General features: G+C 35.2%; 1 long non-coding RNA gene across 1 annotated transcript; it reads right to left on the bottom strand.

Moving 5' to 3' along the window:
- Nucleotides 1-384: 384 nt before the first annotated feature.
- Nucleotides 385-5,133, bottom strand: LOC136705033 (uncharacterized). The gene is made up of 4 exons (XR_010804001.1): nucleotides 5,028-5,133; nucleotides 3,379-3,444; nucleotides 2,265-2,332; nucleotides 385-802 (listed from the first exon to the last, which is right to left on the bottom strand). It is a non-coding gene; the product is annotated as an uncharacterized lncRNA (long non-coding RNA).
- Between the last annotated feature and the right edge of the window lie 1,446 nt (nucleotides 5,134-6,579).

The raw sequence follows: 6,579 nt of genomic DNA, 5'->3' as shown, positions 1-6,579 counted from the left end.
CCATGTAATTACACATTGTGTACACAAAAATGTAACTAACAGTGCACTCTAAAAAATGGTTGGGTTGAAATAACCCAAGTTGGTTCAATTTGTCAACCCAGCACTGGGTCAAATAGGGACAAACCCAGCATTAGTTATTTTAACCCAGCTATGCTGGGTTACCAGTTTAACCCAACAGGCTGGGTTATTGACATTGACCCACTATTGGGTAAAAACAACTATATTGTAGGGTTACGGCAACCTTTGGGTTGGTTCATTTTTAATCAATTTAATGCAAGCATGCACACAAATATTATTCCAGAATATTTTTATTAATAAGCCAACAAACAAAAATAAAAATATAATCAGTGTCTAGCTGGAATAAAAGACATACGTGCAATAGTCAAGTTATCAAAATATTGTAGATTTTTATACATTTAAAATATTCAAAAATAAAATGTAAAATGTATTTATATTGTTTATACACACGGACAACAGGAGAATCAAGCAACACAAAATAATTTACCAAGAAACACATCTAGTCCAGAAGTCCACAAAAAACAAGTTCAAATTATTTTTCTTCAGGTTATAAATGTTACTGAAAATACAATTAATAAATGAAAACAAGATATTGGAGGTCAAATACGTAAAATGCTTTGAAGCAAACATCCACTGCTCTCAGTAGTGTGCTCTGCTCCAGAGCTTCTCCACTGATGATTACAAAAGCTTGAGAACAACGACTGCAGTCCCCAAGCATCAGAACATATGGAAGCTCCCTGGTGTCCTTGGTATGTCTTAAATACTCAGCCATATTACTTCCAACCTAGGAAAACAAGTTGAGCAAAGATGGGAAAGAGGAAATTGAATTAATGTATGAATGAGTGAATAAATTAACAAAATCACAAACTAACTCACATGGAATTCCAGGGTACAGCCCACAATAGGTTAAGCATTTGTACTATATAACAGAAATAAAAAGCACCTGCACATTTGTGGCCTACAGCCTGGACACTTGTAAGCTTTTAGAGTAATGATATGTTTGGACAGATGCTAGCTTTGATAGCGTATCAGTTGCCTTTCTTTGTTATGTTTATCCCAACTTTACATTATATTTTACTGATATTTTTCCCATGTTCGCACATTTAAAATAAAAATGCTTTAAATGTAATTGTCTAAAGCCCATACGAATAAAAAAGACACAGACAAAAATACACTAAGCCTAAATCAAGTGGCGCTGTTTCATCTCTTATGTATATTATTTAATATAACACATATTAAGGAGTCTATGTTACTAGATAACATGACAGACTTTAAATTGATTATGGCCAGCAAGAAGAATGTATTGGTCAATGCATTCATTATGCATTAAATAAGAAAAACAGCTGCAAAAGCATAAAAATCTATTTTTTCTGTTTCTAGGGAACAGCTTCAAATATATCTCTATATTTTCCTGTTTGAAAACAAAAATTGTGAATAAAAAGCAAACATCTGCCTTTTAAAATGAGGATGTGGGTAATGTTCTGAATGTGGAGTGCACTACTCATTTTAACCCCTTGCTGTCAGCATTAAAGATTACTCCTTTAATTAAAGTGTATAATTAGCACATTTCAACACACATTTCTCATGACTAATAAACATACATCTATCAGATCTTGAACATTTTAATATTTGTATTCCAAACTGGCTATATATACTTTGCCAGTATATATACAGGCGAACTAGCGGTGGCTTGTTCGCCTGCTGGCCACTTTTGTGGATCAGGCTGCATTTGTATTTGGATCGAGTGAAATGCGAGAGGAAAGTCTCAAAATCCAAAAACCTGCAAGAGGAAAAGAACAAATGCACGTCACGGAAAACACGTGAGTGACTCTATTCACAAACGCAGATTCAACAATTTACAAATAAATTTTAAATTCGAGACTTCGACTTTACAAATATTTACAATGTAAATTTAAACAAATGTATTTATTTTTGCATAAAATTGTGATATGTCTATGAAAAACAAACACGTGTGTTTATGAATGTAACGGTATTTGTACAAACTGCAGACTGTGAGACACAGATTGGGATGTGTTCATTTGTGAACAGTGAAACAAATTTATGACTTGTGTTTAATTTGTGGATTAACATTTACACATTTGTAAAGTATTTTGAGACTAATCTCTCTCCATATGCTGTGTTCAACAGACGTGGATATTCTTGTAGTATCTCTACAACTGTTTTGGTCCGATTCTCCCTTATCCATTAGCTCTATGGATAGCAGTCACCTTCATGTATTGTCTAACCTGGCTTGGTGGATGAATGTTTTCCTTAAGCCACTCTTGCATAGCCCTGTCCACAGTCACAGCAGACGCTGAGGAGTAGAGGTAATAAAATACATTTTTAAAATATATTAAAAAAAAAAAGAAATGTAATTATTTATTTATATGTGAAGATTTTAAACCTAAATATAAAACAAAACTTTCCGGGTCAGTGCTCTGGGGACAAATACATGCTTTATACATACCTCAATATGCGTACAAAAGTTTAAAGTGTTGTGTACCAAATAGTTGTCATTTAAAGGTCATCACTGATTTTTAAGGTAACTGTTGTGTAGTATTAAAAACGACACTTGTCTTTTAATGAAAAAAAAAATGTATTTTGAAAAGGAGAGTAAAGAATTTAATTACCGAAAGCGCTACAAAACTTAACTACTCGAGTTATAAATGAGTTTCTGTGGTAATTCAAACAAAGAATAAAACTTACAGTTTTCTCCCCCCCAAACATGGCGTTTACATTAAAAGACGCAAAACTTACGAATGTAAACAAAACGGAGAGAACTGTGTTTTCCAACAAATGTAGACATTCCCTTTAAGCGAGACATCAAAACACCATGAAGCCTGAGTTTTAATCCCAAATCACTCAATACTCCCTATGTAGTGCACTATGCAAGTCATTAACTTACTGAATCTAAATCGTAACAGTGCATTATATATTCCTAATACAACATCATTTATATGTATTAATATGTGTGAATCTGAAATCTATTGCTATCTGCTTGTGTACAGTGTAGTGTATGACTGATGTAATTTAATATAGAGAAAGTGAAAAGCTATTTGTATTTCAGACAAAGACAGATGTGCTGTCTCAGTTTTCCTCATCCACGTGAGCACAGTGACAACCATGTTTTTAAAAGTCTCCACCTTGGGAGAGCATTTTTGCAAAATCTCAATTTTCAGTGACCTGTGTGGGGATGGTAGGCCAAAACCGAGACAAAACCTTGTTTTTTTTCGTGTATAGACAAAAGGTCTATACCTGAAAACTCACTGTCCTTAAACATTATATACATTGTTGCAAAACTAAAATTGAGTGAGAGAGAGAGAGAGAGAGAGAGAGGATGCACACAAAAATTTTACATACCTTCGATTTTAGGAATTAATGTTTGAAGATTCCAGTTTTCGTTTGAACAAATTCATCCATGTGTCACTGCAGATATCAACATAACATTTTAGAAAGACATGTACAATACTTTCTATACTAGTACAAGACCAAAAAAAAAAAAACACCATGTGTAAAGTTAGAAAGTCAAGATGATCCACTGTGTTGACATAATATTGTTGACATAGTATTACGCATTTATGAATGGGTTGCAGCTGACGTCACATTGCCGAGTACCCGTCATGTTCATGGGTTGAAATGACAATCTTTTTGGCGTGGGCACCATATTGGGGTGCGATTGTCTGGTTTCAAGGTGCAACACTAATGAATATGAATAGGAAAGATGAATATATTTATCTCATACACAGCTCCTGTTAACAACTAGTTAAAGTTAGTGTAGTGCATGTTTTATAAGAGGTACATGAGGAATAAAGGGTATTAAAAGGTAAATTATTTGTGGTTTGTGTTTTTACGAATATAACGAGTGGTATTAAAAGGTGTTTAATGCATTTTGAACAAAGAAAAAGAGGAAAGAGACTTTTTTAAAAAGCTAACAATCATCACAGTTACCCCTTTTAAGATGGAACTACTAATTCAAACAAGAAGCTAGTGAATTACGCCAATGTTAGCCTCACATACTGACAGGTTTAAGGTAGAAATAAACATTTGAATACGAAAAATGGAGAATAAAAAGCAAACGTCTTCCGAAAATAGCATTTAAGGTGGAAGGGGGAAAAATAAATAAGAAGGCAATATCAGCTTCGACTAGTGACAATTTTAACACTAGGAGCACAGAGAGCCGGTGTGTATTTGAGCCTGTGACTGACTTTACTCCGTGTGTTGTGTTGGTTTTGGTGTGGAAGGGAGACTTTAGTCACAGCTGTGAAACCAGCGGCTCTCTTTGCTCCGGTCTCAGTCGATCAAATAAGCGCGATGCTTCTAGTGTTAAGGTGGAAATGAAAATTCTAATACGAGGATGGAAAGCTATTTTTATAATTTTTATCACTCGTTTCATATGAGTAAACAAGCAAAGGATGTATTCATTTCAAAGGAATCACAAGCACTGGTTAAGGAGTGCTGTACAGATTTTTTATTTTTTTTTTTTTTAGCGCATTGGCTTTCATTTAAAAAGCGAACATCCCAATAGGGATAAAGCATGATATACCCTAAGGCTACCACACACGGGCCATATCAGTCCAAGAACGGCAGAAGTGAACTTAAGTCAGGTAGAAGCTAATTCAACTCAGCTAACGCTATCTAGTGCTACCTCACGGCGGCGCAGAGCAGGACATTTATCTGAGGTACCGCTAGCATAACTGACCTAGCGTTAGCAGGCAAGAAATAACATCAAAGCAACGCCAATGTTAATAAAAACAGTACTTCCAAATTGGGTACACTAGAAGATACAACGATAAACATCATAAATATAGGTTTAGTAAAAATCAACCTGACTTAGGTAGCTAGTGACGTTAGCCTGGGTCTTTATTTCCTTCGGCAGAATGATAATGTCCGTTAGTCAGGAAACTGGGATTTACTCGCTGACCAGAAATATGAACTCAACTAAGATCCCGATTAATACAAAACGGTTTTAATCTATATATTAAAATTATGTAAATGAAAAAAAAACTTACAAATATGCTCACGGCCAAAAGAAATTCTCCTCTGGTGTTCAGCTTCGGTTTCTTCTTTTCGCTCGAGCTTCTCGTCTTCCCGCCTATTCCGACGCACGACGTGACTGTTCCCTTTCAGGTCCGCATACACAACTCAATGCTGCTGGGTTGCTTGTTATTAACCCAATTTAAGTCAGAATAACCCAACATGCTCAACCCAGCAATTGGGTTATAAAAGTAACCCAGCATTTTTTAGAGTGTGTTTTATTTATCATTACATTCTGTATGTGGTTCAGGTAAATGCAGCCATCCGTTTTTACATTTGTAATTGCATAACAACTATGAAAATAAACTCATGCAGTTGCATAATTAAAACTGAATATTGTACACAAGTATAGAAGCCATACAACTGTAATCAGGTTGTGACTTTGAACACATGACCCTTCGTTACTGTATTTTGTTGTTACTATATAAATGTATAATTACAAGCTGTTTATATTTTCACTCTTACGCTTTTACATTTGCCTAAGAAAAAATTGATTAAATTATCATCACCTACTTCATTCTGTAATAGTGAATACACAACAATAATTACAATGTTTTTGCATGTTTCATGTAACTTGAATTGAATTTAAAACACAGCATAACTTATAGCTCAAACCAGCCTGAAGAGTGAGGCTAGGATATGATTATGTCAGACTGAGCAGATTTTGAGGCATTTCCTTCAGCCGTTTCCTCATCCACATTGAAGAAGACACACCCACCCTCCCCCAAAAAATAAATAAATGAATAAAGCGCCAAAATCAGATGCCCACCAGATGTAAAGCGCTGGGTAATCAACTGACAAGCCAATGACAGTTTGTTTACAGCTGCACACCGTATGGTACAATGGTTTGATCAGATCAAAATGTTTATCTCTAAATACATGAGACAGCTCTTGCTGGTTGAATATTGAAGGTTCTCAAAGTTCACTCTCAAACAGCGGAGACAGATTGTCTGTGATGTGACTACAGAGCGCTGGCTCGAAAAAAGCTAGCGAACGGTCCCTTGCACTAATGGGAAAATGAAGCGAATCCAACCTAAATCCATGCCAGTGTCCAGTTAGATGTGGCTAATGAAGACAGTGGTCAATATTGCAGAATGTGCATGAGGGCATGAGAAAAAAAGTCAAAGACTAGCCTTTAGGTTACACAGTTTCCAAACAAAACAGTCATTTAGATGAAATGGTTTTTTTTTTTTTTTTTTATGAAGTAGAAAATGCATAATTTGCAAAGCGCTACACAACAGACACAACAAATAAATGAACAAAATCTGTCAGTATATAATGTGTCTATTCTTTACTAATGTGCACCCTACTGCTACTGTAACTTTTCATCCTGCCAGTCTTATTAACCAATTGATTACAGCTGACATTACAGGCGCCTTCAAAGAGACACATACATTAACACAATCAGTGCACTTCATACCTTAGCTGCCCTTCCACATTGCCTTCTCAAAGTAGAAAACATCAATTATAAATAACCCACCAATACAAGAATGTGTGAAAATCAAAGACAAATATGTAACAAACTGC

Source organism: Hoplias malabaricus, chromosome 8 (assembly GCF_029633855.1).
Source record: "Hoplias malabaricus isolate fHopMal1 chromosome 8, fHopMal1.hap1, whole genome shotgun sequence".
Lineage (NCBI taxonomy): Eukaryota > Metazoa > Chordata > Actinopteri > Characiformes > Erythrinidae > Hoplias > Hoplias malabaricus.
This window is presented reverse-complemented; position numbering and strand designations above follow the sequence as displayed.